The sequence below is a fragment of the Eleutherodactylus coqui genome, unplaced genomic scaffold, assembly GCF_035609145.1.
Source record: "Eleutherodactylus coqui strain aEleCoq1 unplaced genomic scaffold, aEleCoq1.hap1 HAP1_SCAFFOLD_196, whole genome shotgun sequence".
NCBI lineage: Eukaryota > Metazoa > Chordata > Amphibia > Anura > Eleutherodactylidae > Eleutherodactylus > Eleutherodactylus coqui.
The window spans coordinates 171,602-188,207 of NW_027101943.1; the positions used below are offsets into that span (position 1 = coordinate 171,602).

At 50.7% G+C, this 16,606-nt stretch overlaps 3 pseudogenes; all 3 read left to right on the top strand.

Annotated features, from left to right (window-relative positions):
• Positions 1–828: 828 nt before the first annotated feature.
• On the top strand, positions 829–956 carry LOC136593697 (U2 spliceosomal RNA; annotated as a pseudogene).
• Positions 957–6,714: 5,758 nt separating this feature from the next.
• LOC136593698 (U2 spliceosomal RNA) lies at positions 6,715–6,842 on the top strand (annotated as a pseudogene).
• Positions 6,843–12,597: 5,755 nt separating this feature from the next.
• LOC136593699 (U2 spliceosomal RNA) lies at positions 12,598–12,725 on the top strand (annotated as a pseudogene).
• The last annotated feature ends 3,881 nt before the right edge of the window (positions 12,726–16,606 follow it).

Consider the following 16,606-nt stretch of genomic DNA (forward strand, 5'->3'; position numbering starts at 1 on the left):
GCGGCTGTGTATTTGCAAGGCGCTGCGGTGAGAGCGCGGGCACTGAGGGTGACAGAGCCTCCCCTCCAAGTCGGCAGGGGTTACCTTGTGCCATAGTCCTCTGCTTGGGGCTCCGTGAGCGGTCCTCGCCGGGTGTTTCTGAGCGCGGTACTTGTCGGGTTAGGGCGCGGGCCGCTGTGCAGGGCCGCGGCTCTTCGGCTTCTTTTTGGCGGCTGGAGATCACCAGGTGAGCCTTGTCCGGGCCGGTTGTGGGTTCTGGTGGGTCCCCAGGTGCTGTGCTCTTGTCTGCCTCTGTTTGGGTCACTGATTTGACCCAGAAAAGGGCTGAAAAGGGAGATTCTGTGGAGGAGCAAAACAGCGTGCGACCTCTCTCCTTGCTTGCTAAGCCACGCCCCGGGCCATAGTGTTTTTACGTCCTCCCGAAGTGGGCTTTATTCTCTGAGGAAGTAAAAACATGTGTCCTGCAGAGAATAAAGCCCCTCGGGCACCTGGACGTGACAGCTCCATGCTGTCGGTGTCCGCAGCATGGAGCTGTCATCCCGGGCTGTTCGGACCCCCCACCCCCGACATTGCGATCGGCGCTATGCAATGGATATGGATGCATTAGACACCTGCAGGTAGTAAAATACCTGCGGATGTCATTTTTCCCTGCAGGCGCGGGTCCCGCGTGCAGGAAAAAATCCGGACATGCTCCATTCAGGCGCGGGTCTCCCGCGGGGACGGCTCACCCTGGTTGAGAAGGCGTTGGGCGGGGCTATGCAAAGGTCTTCCGGCTCCCTCAGTGCATTGTGGGTGTGCCCGGAGTGCTGGCTGAGCGTGTTGCATCTGATACGTCCCCTATCTGGGGATCATATATTAAATGGATTTTTAGAACAGGGAGCTGGAAAAAGTGCTTGCTCTGTCCACTCCGCACATTGACCTGGTATTGCAGTACCTCCAGTACTGGTGCACCCCCTTTCCTACAGCAGTTTCCAAAAGCAGGAAAAAAAACTGATGAGCAAGAGGTGCAGCGCAGCTGCGGCTGCTAACAACCAAGCACTTAGATTTAGGCCTCATGTCCACGTGATACATGGCGGAAGTATCGCATGATACTTGTGCGACGGCTCGTGTTTTTGCGTGATGTCCTGTAGTTTTTATTTGTACCATTTTGGAGTTTATAAGACTTTATCGCTGTTTATTATAACTTTTTTTGGAGATAGGAATCGGTTACGTGCACACTTCCCATAGACTTGTACAGGGACCCTTGGTGCGCAAATGTGCACAAAAATAGAGCATGGTGAGGTTTTGCACGCATGCGAAATGTGTGAGTAAAGAGAATTCTGAAGGCATCCATTGAAACAAATATGTTTGTGTGAAGGGGCCCTTACTGTACTTTTGTTAGCACGAATCAAGCACATTTGCAAGCGCAAAAAAACACGCAACCATGCCGCCATTTATTGAAATGGGCTCTCTTGGAGCGTTAAGGATATGGGGGCGTGGTCAGACCATGATATTGTTCCAATATCCGCCTGTAAAACCCCCTCGAGGCCTGCCCGCGGCAGCAGGAACATATCTATCCTAGAATAAGATGCATGTGGCGCGGAGAGAAACGTGTAGTCCCTCTACGATCCATGCATGCACCTCCACACGTCGTATAATTCTTCTGAGTGTATGATTGGGACAATGGGTGACATGCCCCTGCCGCTCGCGGTGGAGTCCAAGGTAGGGTCCACCACTGAGTTTAGATCTCCTCCGATCACCAAATTCCCCTCTCGAATTTTAGCCACTTCGGAAAGAACATGTTTGAAGAATTTGGCCTGCCTTTTAAATGGGAAGTAGACATTTACTAGAGTGTAGGTGGTGGCGTTAATTACGCAGACTAATATTAGAAATCGCCCGCCTGGGTCCACGTATACGTTTTTTTGGGAAAATGTAACGTTCCGGCTAATGGCTATCATTACGCCTTTCTTTTTTTCCCCTTCATTTGATGCCAGGAAAATGTTTGGAAATTTAGGGTGGTTGCAGGGGGGGTGTTTATCTCTCAGGAAGTGTGTCTCTTGGGCGAGGAAGATGTCTGAGTGGGACTTAAGAGCCTGTCTCCAAAGCATGCTACGTTTATAGGGGCTGTTCAGGCCTTTTACATTTAGGGATGTGATGCTAATGGGCATAACTGGTAGGTGGTTTATACGCTGGGGAGTCGTTGTGTTTTTTCATATTAAGTATGGTGGGGGGGGGGGTAGGGAAGTGGCCTCCTACTGAACCTTTTATAACTATATTTGACATAAGGAAAAAAAACATCATTAACAGTTAACAAAATCAAAATATAGTTCATCCAGCGCCTATCTGCACTGGATGAATGAACCTTAGGTAGGGGTGGCATTTTAAACCATCCACTTTAGGCTCCGTAAAGGAGAAATATAACTATGGGTTCAAGACCCTTTACAACATCAATTTATGCGTGTCTGCCATGCTTATCTGATGTTTTCCAGTCTTGTTCGATTCTTGTAGGAGATTCTACCGCTGTCCTCAGAGGCTTCTGAAGGATAGGGATCCCCCATTGTTTCAGGAACGAGACGCCTTCTTCTGGCGAGGTGGCAACCTGGATGGTTCCATTTTTTGAGATCAGTAGTTTGGTTGGGAATCCCCATCTATACTTGATGTGCGCCTCTCGTAGTGCTGCTGTAACTTCTGTAAACTTTCTCCGAGACTGCAGAGTGGCGGCTGAAAGATCTGGAAATATTTGTATGTCTTCATATGGAGTCGGTAGTGTGCCTCTACGCCTTCCAACTGCCAAGACTTCCTCTTTTATTTTATGGAAGTGTATTCTTGCTAAGATTTCTCTGGGGGCTGACTCAGGGACAGAGCGTGCTTTTGGAATTCTGTGGGCTCTGTCAACTGCATATTCGATCTCGGGAAGGTTCGGGAGGAGCGTTTGGAGTAATTTGAGTATATATTGTGGAATGTCAGGGGGGGTCACAGTCTCTGGAACTCCCCTAAATTTGAGATTGTTTCTTCTGGATCGGTCTTCCAAGTCTATGACCTTCTCTCTCAAATATGCGACTTCTTCCATACTGCCATGCGCATCTACCAACTCGTTGTGGGCTTTGGTAAATTCTCCCATTTTCCGTTCAAGGTGGTCAGTTCTGGTAGCTAGGTGGTCGATGTTAGATTGTAATTGACCAGAGAGGCTCTGTATATCTTTAGAAATGTCCTTTTGCAGCGAGATTAGCATAGTCTTCAGAGCGTTTATAGTTAAGGGGCTTTCAGAGTCGGGATAAGCTTGGAGATTGTTGATAGGATCTGTCTGCGGGGGAGTTTCTTGTGGATTGTTATTTTGGCTCTTTTTTGCCGCCGGTCCTTTTGGGGAGGGGGAGGCTGGTAGGGGGTCCTGAACATTCCTTTTCCCTCCGCTTCCAGGGGAGGTGTTGGGATTGGCTGGGGTAGGCGGGAGAGATCCTGTGGAGGAGTATGGAGACAGAGCCGCAGGGCTGTGGGTGTTGCGTATTTCTTCGGTTACGGGGATGTTTGAATGAGATGTGGCGGGTTTGTTTTTGTTGCTCTGTGTGCCAGGCGGGAAGTACTCTGAGAGTCTCCTGGGGGCCGTTGCTTTAATACGTCGCTTAACCATCCTGAATAGTTAATTCTTGGATATGCGCTGTGGATTGGTCGCTATTTGTTGTATAGTGGTCTACTGGGTGGCGTATTCTTTATGGAGGCGTTGGAAGGCGTAGTTGTTTGTTAAAAGTTCCTTTAGAAGCTCATTGATGTTGAGTGGTCCTGTTATGTGTTGCTGAGGAGCCTCATGTGGCGGGTGGAGTTAGAACATAGAGTCCTGCTATTCCATCTTGAGTGCCTTAGGTAGCGCTCCTGTAGAGTTTTGAAGATTTGTTAAGTGTGGCTTTGCCTGATAAGAGTCCTTTCTTTTTTGAGAACTATCAGTATTTGCTGAGAAGAAAGTGTTTGGGATTGAGGAGTCCGCTGGGTCGCACCGGGAATTTGATATTTGCGTCTGCGAGGCGCGCGATGTATTGCTTCCTTGGGTGTTGCGGGGGCTGGGACTTGCTTCCAGGCTATTTTGTAATGCTGAGGAGGCTATATAGTGTTTTTCTGTCAGTACCCTTTGGCACAGGGTCTGTCTTTGTGGGTTGCTGACAGTTTCTATATAGCAGTCTGGCTATGCAGATATTCCTCCACAGATCACTTGGCAGTAAGGTGGGGAGGTATTCTCCTTGTAGTTAACTGTGGGTCCCTCTTCTCAACACACTTAGGCCTCATGTCCACGGGGAAAATCAGATCCGCTGCAGATTCTCCATGTAGAATCTGCAGCGGGTCCCTCCTGCCCCGCGGACATGAGCGCTGAAAATGGGAATAAATGAGAATAAACTCACCTCCCATCCGCTCCGTTTCTTCTCTTCGCGGCGGCGTCATCTTCTCTCGTCGCGGCCGGATCTTCATTCTTCGGCTCGGCGGATGTGCATGATGACGTCGGTGACGTGCCTCGCGCATGCGCCGGGCCGAAGCAAAATGATCCGGCCGCGACTGAGAGAAGATGGCGCGGCGCCGAAGAGAAGAACCGGAGCGTGTAAGTAAAATATGATTTTTGTGTCCCGCGGATCCGGACGGCTTCCATAGGCTTCAATAGAAGCCCGCGGGAGCCGTCCCCGCGGGAGACCCGCATGAAAATGGAGCATGGTCCAGATTTTTTTCATGCTCCATTTTTTTAAAAATCACTTTTATTGACGATCCGCGGGTATTTATCTACCCGCGGGTGGTCAATGCATCCCTATGGGGTGCGGATCCGCGCGCGGGAGAAGAGTTAAAATCCGCTGCGGATTTTAATTCTTATTTTCCCCGTGGACATGAGGCCTTAGGCCTCCTTCCCACGAACGGATTTACGCCGCGTAAATCCGCGGCAAAAATCCGCTGCGTTGCCCCATGCTATTAGGTTCTATTGAACCTAATAGCACAATGCACACGATGCGTAATTCCACCGCGGAATTACGCACCGTGAAATCTCCCGTTGTCACCCGCAGCATGTTCTATTTGCTGCGGGTGTACGCGCTGACGGCTTCCGTTCACGCTATCTCCCGCTGCAACCAGCGGAAGATAGCGTGAAAAAACGCTTCCCCGCCTATCGCCGCGCGTCATATGACGCGGCCGGCGCGTCACGTGACACGGCCGGCCGCGTCATGTGACGCGGTGGGCGTGTCACATGACGCGACGGCGGTGTGCAGGGAAGTGTCTTCACGCGATCTTCCGCTGGTAAGTATGGGGTCTCTGGGGGGCGCCGTGACGGGCTTCACTGCGTAATATTACGCGGCGGAGCCCGTCACGCTCGTGGGAAGGAGGCCTTAGGGGCCTCGTTGCTCTTTCTAATGGGCAAGGATTGGCTTTGTTTAGTGCTTTGAGAAAGGGATGAGAAGAGGTTCAGGTCCTGGTTATCTCTGTTTTGGCCACTAGATGGTGCTGTGGTGCATTGATATTTGAATTGCACTACACTTTAATGGAGCCTGCTGTCGGTCTGAGAGCTCCGGGGAGAGGACCTCCGTTCCCCCGCTGCACGTCAGAAATAGTGAGTACTGCTTTAAACTTTGCCTGGTGTTGATGTGCTGGGAGGATCACAGTATCCTCTCTTTTTTACTTTTCTGCTCTGGTCTGGCTAGTATGCCAAGCAGCCTGCTCGACTCAGGGGGGAGGGGGGGCGAGATGGCCGCTGCCTCACAGGGAGCTAGAGACTAGGTGCAGATCTTCCGGTGTGCCCGCCCGTGCTGATTGTCGGCTCTGGGGAGCAGGAGGGGGAAAACCACCAGCGTGGGGATTAGTCCAGCGGGGGATCACCCTGATGATTGTATGTGCCGCCGAGTTGCAGGTTGGTGGCCACGGCGGTATATTCAGAGGGAGGGAGCCGCGGCTGTGTATTTGCAAGGCGCTGCGGTGAGAGCGCGGGCACTGAGGGTGACAGAGCCTCCCCTCCAAGTCGGCAGGGGTTACCTTGTGCCATAGTCCTCTGCTTGGGGCTCCGTGAGCGGTCCTCGCCGGGTGTTTCTGAGCGCGGTACTTGTCGGGTTAGGGCGCGGGCCGCTGTGCAGGGCCGCGGCTCTTCGGCTTCTTTTTGGCAGCTGGAGATCACCAGGTGAGCCTTGTCCGGGCCGGTTGTGGGTTCTGGTGGGTCCCCAGGTGCTGTGCTCTTGTCTGCCTCTGTTTGGGTCACTGATTTGACCCAGAAAAGGGCTGAAAAGGGAGATTCTGTGGAGAAGCAAAACAGCGTGCGACCTCTCTCCTTGCTTGCTAAGCCACGCCCTGGGCCATAGTGTTTTTACGTCCTCCCGAAGTGGGCTTTATTCTCTGAGGAAGTAAAAACATGTGTCCTGCAGAGAATAAAGCCCCTCGGGCTCTGGACGTGACAGCTCCATGCTGTCGGTGTCCGCAGCATGGAGCTGTCATCCCGGGCTGTTCGGACCCCCCCACCCCCGACATTGCGATCGGCGCTATGCAATGGATATGGATGCATTAGACACCTGCAGGTAGTAAAATACCTGCGGATGTCATTTTTCCCTGCAGGCGCGGGTCCCGGGTGCAGGAAAAAATCCGGACATGCTCCATTCAGGCGCGGGTCTCCCGCGGGGACGGCTCACCCTGGTTGAGAAGGCGTTGGGCGGGGCTATGCAAAGGTCTTCCGGCTCCCTCAGTGCATTGTGGGTGTGCCCGGAGTGCTGGCTGAGCGTGTTGCATCTGATACGTCCCCTATCTGGGGATCATATATTAAATGGATTTTTAGAACAGGGAGCTGGAAAAAGTGCTTGCTCTGTCCACTCCGCACATTGACCTGGTATTGCAGTACCTCCAGTACTGGTGCACCCCCTTTCCTACAGCAGTTTCCAAAAGCGGGAAAAAAAACTGATGAGCAAGAGGTGCAGCGCAGCTGCGGCTGCTAACAACCAAGCACTTAGATTTAGGCCTCATGTCCACGTGATACATGGCGGAAGTATCGCATGATACTTGTGCGACGGCTCGTGTTTTTGCGTGATGTCCTGTAGTTTTTATTTGTACCATTTTGGAGTTTATAAGACTTTATCGCTGTTTATTATAACTTTTTTTGGAGATAGGAATCGGTTACGTGCACACTTCCCATAGACTTGTACAGGGACCCTTGGTGCGCAAATGTGCACAAAAATAGAGCATGGTGAGGTTTTGTACGCATGCGAAATGTGTGAGTAAAGAGAATTCTGAAGGCATCCATTGAAACAAATATGTTTGTGTGAAGCGGCCCTTACTGTACTTTTGTTAGCACGAATCAAGCACATTTGCAAGCGCAAAAAAACACGCAACCATGCCGCCATTTATTGAAATGGGCTCTCTTGGAGCGTTAAGGATATGGGGGCGTGGTCAGACCATGATATTGTTCCAATATCCGCCTGTAAAACCCCCTCGAGGCCTGCCCGCGGCAGCAGGAACATATCTATCCTAGAATAAGATGCATGTGGCGCGGAGAGAAACGTGTAGTCCCTCTACGATCCATGCATGCACCTCCACACGTCGTATAATTCTTCTGAGTGTATGATTGGGACAATGGGTGACATGCCCCTGCCGCTCGCGGTGGAGTCCAAGGTAGGGTCCACCACTGAGTTTAGATCTCCTCCGATCACCAAATTCCCCTCTCGAATTTTAGCCACTTCGGAAAGAACATGTTTGAAGAATTTGGCCCTGCCTTTTAAATGGGAAGTAGACATTTACTAGAGTGTAGGTGGTGGCGTTAATTACGCAGACTAATATTAGAAATCGCCCGCCTGGGTCCACGTATACGTTTTTTTGGGAAAATGTAACGTTCCGGCTAATGGCTATCATTACGCCTTTCTTTTTTTTCCCTTCATTTGATGCCAGGAAAATGTTTGGAAATTTAGGGTGGTTGCAGGGGGGGTGTTTATCTCTCAGGAAGTGTGTCTCTTGGGCGAGGAAGATGTCTGAGTGGGACTTAAGAGCCTGTCTCCAAAGCATGCTACGTTTATAGGGGCTGTTCAGGCCTTTTACATTTAGGGATGTGATGCTAATGGGCATAACTGGTAGGTGGTTTATACGCTGGGGAGTCGTTGTGTTTTTTCATATTAAGTATGGTGGGGGGGGGGGGGGGTAGGGAAGTGGCCTCCTACTGAACCTTTTATAACTATATTTGACATAAGGAAAAAAAACATCATTAACAGTTAACAAAATCAAAATATTGTTCATCCAGCGCCTATCTGCACTGGATGAATGAACCTTAGGTAGGGGTGGCATTTTAAACCATCCACTTTAGGCTCCGTAAAGGAGAAATATAACTATGGGTTCAAGACCCTTTACAACATCAATTTATGCGTGTCTGCCATGCTTATCTGATGTTTTCCAGTCTTGTTCGATTCTTGTAGGAGATTCTACCGCCGTCCTCAGAGGCTTCTGAAGGATAGGGATCCCCCATTGTTTCAGGAACGAGACGCCTTCTTCTGGCGAGGTGGCAACCTGGATGGTTCCATTTTTTGAGATCAGTAGTTTGGTTGGGAATCCCCATCTATACTTGATGTGCGCCTCTCGTAGTGCTGCTGTAACTTCTGTAAACTTTCTCCGAGACTGCAGAGTGGCGGCTGAAAGATCTGGAAATATTTGTATGTCTTCATATGGAGTCGGTAGTGTGCCTCTACGCCTTCCAACTGCCAAGACTTCCTCTTTTATTTTATGGAAGTGTATTCTTGCTAAGATTTCTCTGGGGGCTGACTCAGGGACAGAGCGTGCTTTTGGAATTCTGTGGGCTCTGTCAACTGCATATTCGATCTCGGGAAGGTCCGGGAGGAGCGTTTGGAGTAATTTGAGTATATATTGTGGAATGTCAGGGGGGGTCACAGTCTCTGGAACTCCCCTAAATTTGAGATTGTTTCTTCTGGATCGGTCTTCCAAGTCTATGACCTTCTCTCTCAAATATGCGACTTCTTCCATACTGCCATGCGCATCTACCAACTCGTTGTGGGCTTTGGTAAATTCTCCCATTTTCCGTTCAAGGTGGTCAGTTCTGGTAGCTAGGTGGTCGATGTTAGATTGTAATTGACCAGAGAGGCTCTGTATATCTTTAGAAATGTCCTTTTGCAGCGAGATTAGCATAGTCTTCAGAGCGTTTATAGTTAAGGGGCTTTCAGAGTCGGGATAAGCTTGGAGATTGTTGATAGGATCTGTCTGCGGGGGAGTTTCTTGTGGATTGTTATTTTGGCTCTTTTTTGCCGCCGGTCCTTTTGGGGAGGGGGAGGCTGGTAGGGGGTCCTGAACATTCCTTTTCCCTCCGCTTCCAGGGGAGGTGTTGGGATTGGCTGGGGTAGGCGGGAGAGATCCTGTGGAGGAGTATGGAGACAGAGCCGCAGGGCTGTGGGTGTTGGGTATTTCTTCGGTTACGGGGATGTTTGAATGAGATGTGGCGGGTTTGTTTTTGTTGCTCTGTGTGCCAGGCGGGAAGTACTCTGAGAGTCTCCTGGGGGCCGTTGCTTTAATACGTCGCTTAACCATCCTGAATAGTTAATTCTTGGATATGCGCTGTGGATTGGTCGCTATTTGTTGTATAGTGGTCTACTGGGTGGCGTATTCTTTATGGAGGCGTTGGAAGGCGTAGTTGTTTGTTAAAAGTTCCTTTAGAAGCTCATTGATGTTGAGTGGTCCTGTTATGTGTTGCTGAGGAGCCTCATGTGGCGGGTGGAGTTAGAACATAGAGTCCTGCTATTCCATCTTGAGTGCCTTAGGTAGCGCTCCTGTAGAGTTTTGAAGATTTGTTAAGTGTGGCTTTGCCTGATAAGAGTCCTTTCTTTTTTTAGAACTATCAGTATTTGCTGAGAAGAAAGTGTTTGGGATTGAGGAGTCCGCTGGGTCGCACCGGGAATTTGATATTTGCGTCTGCGAGGCGCGCGATGTATTGCTTCCTTGGGTGTTGCGGGGGCTGGGACTTGCTTCCAGGCTATTTTGTAATGCTGAGGAGGCTATATAGTGTTTTTCTGTCAGTACCCTTTGGCACAGGGTCTGTCTTTGTGGGTTGCTGACAGTTTCTATATAGCAGTCTGGCTATGCAGATATTCCTCCACAGATCACTTGGCAGTAAGGTGGGGAGGTATTCTCCTTGTAGTTAACTGTGGGTCCCTCTTCTCAACACACTTAGGCCTCATGTCCACGGGGAAAATCAGATCCGCTGCAGATTCTCCATGTAGAATCTGCAGCGGGTCCCTCCTGCCCCGCGGACATGAGCGCTGAAAATGGGAATAAATGAGAATAAACTCACCTCCCATCCGCTCCGTTTCTTCTCTTCGCGGCGGCGTCATCTTCTCTCGTCGCGGCCGGATCTTCATTCTTCGGCTCGGCGGATGTGCATGATGACGTCGGTGACGTGCCTCGCGCATGCGCCGGGCCGAAGCAAAATGATCCGGCCGCGACTGAGAGAAGATGGCGCGGCGCCGAAGAGAAGAACCGGAGCGTGTAAGTAAAATATGATTTTTGTGTCCCGCGGATCCAGGCGGCTTCCATAGGCTTCAATAGAAGCCCGCGGGAGCCGTCCCCGCGGGAGACCCGCATGAAAATGGAGCATGGTCCAGATTTTTTTCATGCTCCATTTTTTTTAAAATCACTTTTATTGACGATCCGCGGGTATTTATCTACCCGCGGGTGGTCAATGCATCCCTATGGGGTGCGGATCCGCGCGCGGGAGAAGAGTTAAAATCCGCTGCGGATTTTAATTCTTATTTTCCCCGTGGACATGAGGCCTTAGGCCTCCTTCCCACGAACGGATTTACGCCGCGTAAATCCGCGGCAAAAATCCGCTGCGTTGCCCCATGCTATTAGGTTCTATTGAACCTAATAGCACAATGCACACGATGCGTAATTCCACCGCGGAATTACGCACCGTGAAATCTCCCGTTGTCACCCGCAGCATGTTCTATTTGCTGCGGGTGTACGCGCTGACGGCTTCCGTTCACGCTATCTCCCGCTGCAACCAGCGGAAGATAGCGTGAAAAAACGCTTCCCCACCTACCGTCGCGCGCCATATGACGCGGCCGGCGCGTCACGTGACACGGCCGGCCGCGTCATGTGACGCGGTGGGCGTGTCACATGACGCGACGGCGGTGTGCAGGGAAGTGTCTTCACGCGATCTTCCACTGGTAAGTATGGGGTCTCTGGGGGGCGCCGTGACGGGCTTCACTGCGTAATATTACGCGGCGGAGCCCGTCACGCTCGTGGGAAGGAGGCCTTAGGGGCCTCGTTGCTCTTTCTAATGGGCAAGGATTGGCTTTGTTTAGTGCTTTGAGAAAGGGATGAGAAGAGGTTCAGGTCCTGGTTATCTCTGTTTTGGCCACTAGATGGTGCTGTGGTGCATTGATATTTGAATTGCACTACACTTTAATGGAGCCTGCTGTCGGTCTGAGAGCTCCGGGGAGAGGACCTCCGTTCCCCCGCTGCACGTCAGAAATAGTGAGTACTGCTTTAAACTTTGCCTGGTGTTGATGTGCTGGGAGGATCACAGTATCCTCTCTTTTTTACTTTTCTGCTCTGGTCTGGCTAGTATGCCAAGCAGCCTGCTCGACTCAGGGGGGAGGGGGGGCGAGATGGCCGCTGCCTCACAGGGAGCTAGAGACTAGGTGCAGATCTTCCGGTGTGCCCGCCCGTGCTGATTGTCGGCTCTGGGGAGCAGGAGGGGGAAAACCACCAGCGTGGGGATTAGTCCAGCGGGGGATCACCCTGATGATTGTATGTGCCGCCGAGTTGCAGGTTGGTGGCCACGGCGGTATATTCAGAGGGAGGGAGCCGCGGCTGCAAGGCGCTGCGGTGAGAGCGCGGGCACTGAGGGTGACAGAGCCTCCCCTCCAAGTCGGCAGGGGTTACCTTGTGCCATAGTCCTCTGCTTGGGGCTCCGTGAGCGGTCCTCGCCGGGTGTTTCTGAGCGCGGTACTTGTCGGGTTAGGGCGCGGGCCGCTGTGCAGGGCCGCGGCTCTTCGGCTTCTTTTTGGCGGCTGGAGATCACCAGGTGAGCCTTGTCCGGGCCGGTTGTGGGTTCTGGTGGGTCCCCAGGTGCTGTGCTCTTGTCTGCCTCTGTTTGGGTCACTGATTTGACCCAGAAAAGGGCTGAAAAGGGAGATTCTGTGGAGGAGCAAAACAGCGTGCGACCTCTCTCCTTGCTTGCTAAGCCACGCCCCGGGCCATAGTGTTTTTACGTCCTCCTGAAGTGGGCTTTATTCTCTGAGGAAGTAAAAACATGTGTCCTGCAGAGACTAAAGCCCCTCGGGCTCTGGACGTGACAGCTCCATGCTGTCGGTGTCCGCAGCATGGAGCTGTCATCCCGGGCTGTTCGGACCCGCCCACCCCCGACATTGCGATCGGCGCTATGCAATGGATATGGATGCATTAGACACCTGCAGGTAGTAAAATACCTGCGGATGTCATTTTTCCCTGCAGGCGCGGGTCCCGCGTGCAGGAAAAAATCCGGACATGCTCCATTCAGGCGCGGGTCTCCCGCGGGGACGGCTCACCCTGGTTGAGAAGGTGTTGGGCGGGGCTATGCAAAGGTCTTCCGGCTCCCTCAGTGCATTGTGGGTGTGCCCGGAGTGCTGGCTGAGCGTGTTGCATCTGATACGTCCCCTATCTGGGGATCATATATTAAATGGATTTTTAGAACAGGGAGCTGGAAAAAGTGCTTGCTCTGTCCACTCCGCACATTGACCTGGTATTGCAGTACCTCCAGTACTGGTGCACCCCCTTTCCTACAGCAGTTTCCAAAAGCGGGAAAAAAAACTGATGAGCAAGAGGTGCAGCACAGCTGCGGCTGCTAACAACCAAGCACTTAGATTTAGGCCTCATGTCCACGTGATACATGGCGGAAGTATCGCATGATACTTGTGCGACGGCTCGTGTTTTTGCGTGATGTCCTGTAGTTTTTATTTGTACCATTTTGGAGTTTATAAGACTTTATCGCTGTTTATTATAACTTTTTTTGGAGATAGGAATCGGTTACGTGCACACTTCCCATAGACTTGTACAGGGACCCTTGGTGCGCAAATGTGCACAAAAATAGAGCATGGTGAGGTTTTGCACGCATGCGAAATGTGTGAGTAAAGAGAATTCTGAAGGCATCCATTGAAACAAATATGTTTGTGTGAAGCGGCCCTTACTGTACTTTTGTTAGCACGAATCAAGCACATTTGCAAGCGCAAAAAAACACGCAACCATGCCGCCATTTATTGAAATGGGCTCTCTTGGAGCGTTAAGGATATGGGGGCGTGGTCAGACCATGATATTGTTCCAATATCCGCCTGTAAAACCCCCTCGAGGCCTGCCCACGGCAGCAGGAACATATCTATCCTAGAATAAGATGCATGTGGCGCGGAGAGAAACGTGTAGTCCCTCTACGATCCATGCATGCACCTCCACACGTCGTATAATTCTTCTGAGTGTATGATTGGGACAATGGGTGACATGCCCCTGCCGCTCGCGGTGGAGTCCAAGGTAGGGTCCACCACTGAGTTTAGATCTCCTCCGATCACCAAATTCCCCTCTCGAATTTTAGCCACTTCGGAAAGAACATGTTTGAAGAATTTGGCCCTGCCTTTTAAATGGGAAGTAGACATTTACTAGAGTGTAGGTGGTGGCGTTAATTACGCAGACTAATATTAGAAATCGCCCGCCTGGGTCCACGTATACGTTTTTTTGGGAAAATGTAACGTTCCGGCTAATGGCTATCATTACGCCTTTCTTTTTTTTCCCTTCATTTGATGCCAGGAAAATGTTTGGAAATTTAGGGTGGTTGCAGGGGGGGTGTTTATCTCTCAGGAAGTGTGTCTCTTGGGCGAGGAAGATGTCTGAGTGGGACTTAAGAGCCTGTCTCCAAAGCATGCTACGTTTATAGGGGCTGTTCAGGCCTTTTACATTTAGGGATGTGATGCTAATGGGCATAACTGGTAGGTGGTTTATACGCTGGGGAGTCGTTGTGTTTTTTCATATTAAGTATGGTGGGGGGGGGGGGTAGGGAAGTGGCCTCCTACTGAACCTTTTATAACTATATTTGACATAAGGAAAAAAAACATCATTAACAGTTAACAAAATCAAAATATTGTTCATCCAGCGCCTATCTGCACTGGATGAATGAACCTTAGGTAGGGGTGGCATTTTAAACCATCCACTTTAGGCTCCGTAAAGGAGAAATATAACTATGGGTTCAAGACCCTTTACAACATCAATTTATGCGTGTCTGCCATGCTTATCTGATGTTTTCCAGTCTTGTTCGATTCTTGTAGGAGATTCTACCGCCGTCCTCAGAGGCTTCTGAAGGATAGGGATCCCCCATTGTTTCAGGAACGAGACGCCTTCTTCTGGCGAGGTGGCAACCTGGATGGTTCCATTTTTTGAGATCAGTAGTTTGGTTGGGAATCCCCATCTATACTTGATGTGCGCCTCTCGTAGTGCTGCTGTAACTTCTGTAAACTTTCTCCGAGACTGCAGAGTGGCGGCTGAAAGATCTGGAAATATTTGTATGTCTTCATATGGAGTCGGTAGTGTGCCTCTACGCCTTCCAACTGCCAAGACTTCCTCTTTTATTTTATGGAAGTGTATTCTTGCTAAGATTTCTCTGGGGGCTGACTCAGGGACAGAGCGTGCTTTTGGAATTCTGTGGGCTCTGTCAACTGCATATTCGATCTCGGGAAGGTCCGGGAGGAGCGTTTGGAGTAATTTGAGTATATATTGTGGAATGTCAGGGGGGGTCACAGTCTCTGGAACTCCCCTAAATTTGAGATTGTTTCTTCTGGATCGGTCTTCCAAGTCTATGACCTTCTCTCTCAAATATGCGACTTCTTCCATACTGCCATGCGCATCTACCAACTCGTTGTGGGCTTTGGTAAATTCTCCCATTTTCCGTTCAAGGTGGTCAGTTCTGGTAGCTAGGTGGTCGATGTTAGATTGTAATTGACCAGAGAGGCTCTGTATATCTTTAGAAATGTCCTTTTGCAGCGAGATTAGCATAGTCTTCAGAGCGTTTATAGTTAAGGGGCTTTCAGAGTCGGGATAAGCTTGGAGATTGTTGATAGGATCTGTCTGCGGGGGAGTTTCTTGTGGATTGTTATTTTGGCTCTTTTTTGCCGCCGGTCCTTTTGGGGAGGGGGAGGCTGGTAGGGGGTCCTGAACATTCCTTTTCCCTCCGCTTCCAGGGGAGGTGTTGGGATTGGCTGGGGTAGGCGGGAGAGATCCTGTGGAGGAGTATGGAGACAGAGCCGCAGGGCTGTGGGTGTTGGGTATTTCTTCGGTTACGGGGATGTTTGAATGAGATGTGGCGGGTTTGTTTTTGTTGCTCTGTGTGCCAGGCGGGAAGTACTCTGAGAGTCTCCTGGGGGCCGTTGCTTTAATACGTCGCTTAACCATCCTGAATAGTTAATTCTTGGATATGCGCTGTGGATTGGTCGCTATTTGTTGTATAGTGGTCTACTGGGTGGCGTATTCTTTATGGAGGCGTTGGAAGGCGTAGTTGTTTGTTAAAAGTTCCTTTAGAAGCTCATTGATGTTGAGTGGTCCTGTTATGTGTTGCTGAGGAGCCTCATGTGGCGGGTGGAGTTAGAACATAGAGTCCTGCTATTCCATCTTGAGTGCCTTAGGTAGCGCTCCTGTAGAGTTTTGAAGATTTGTTAAGTGTGGCTTTGCCTGATAAGAGTCCTTTCTTTTTTTAGAACTATCAGTATTTGCTGAGAAGAAAGTGTTTGGGATTGAGGAGTCCGCTGGGTCGCACCGGGAATTTGATATTTGCGTCTGCGAGGCGCGCGATGTATTGCTTCCTTGGGTGTTGCGGGGGCTGGGACTTGCTTCCAGGCTATTTTGTAATGCTGAGGAGGCTATATAGTGTTTTTCTGTCAGTACCCTTTGGCACAGGGTCTGTCTTTGTGGGTTGCTGACAGTTTCTATATAGCAGTCTGGCTATGCAGATATTCCTCCACAGATCACTTGGCAGTAAGGTGGGGAGGTATTCTCCTTGTAGTTAACTGTGGGTCCCTCTTCTCAACACACTTAGGCCTCATGTCCACGGGGAAAATCAGATCCGCTGCAGATTCTCCATGTAGAATCTGCAGCGGGTCCCTCCTGCCCCGCGGACATGAGCGCTGAAAATGGGAATAAATGAGAATAAACTCACCTCCCATCCGCTCCGTTTCTTCTCTTCGCGGCGGCGTCATCTTCTCTCTTCGCGGCCGGATCTTCATTCTTCGGCTCGGCGGATGTGCATGCGCCGGGCCGAAGCAAAATGATCCGGCCGCGACTGAGAGAAGATGGCGCGGCGCCGAAGAGAAGAACCGGAGCGTGTAAGTAAAATATGATTTTTGTGTCCCGCGGATCCGGACGGCTTCCATAGGCTTCAATAGAAGCCCGCGGGAGACCCGCATGAAAATGGAGCATGGTCCAGATTTTTTTCATGCTCCATTTTTTTTAAAATCACTTTTATTGACGATCCGCGGGTATTTATCTACCCGCGGGTGGTCAATGCATCCCTATGGGGTGCGGATCCGCGCGCGGGAGAAGAGTTAAAATCCGCTGCGGATTTTAATTCTTATTTTCCCCGTGGACATGAGGCCTTAGGCCTCCTTCCCACGAACGGATTTACGCC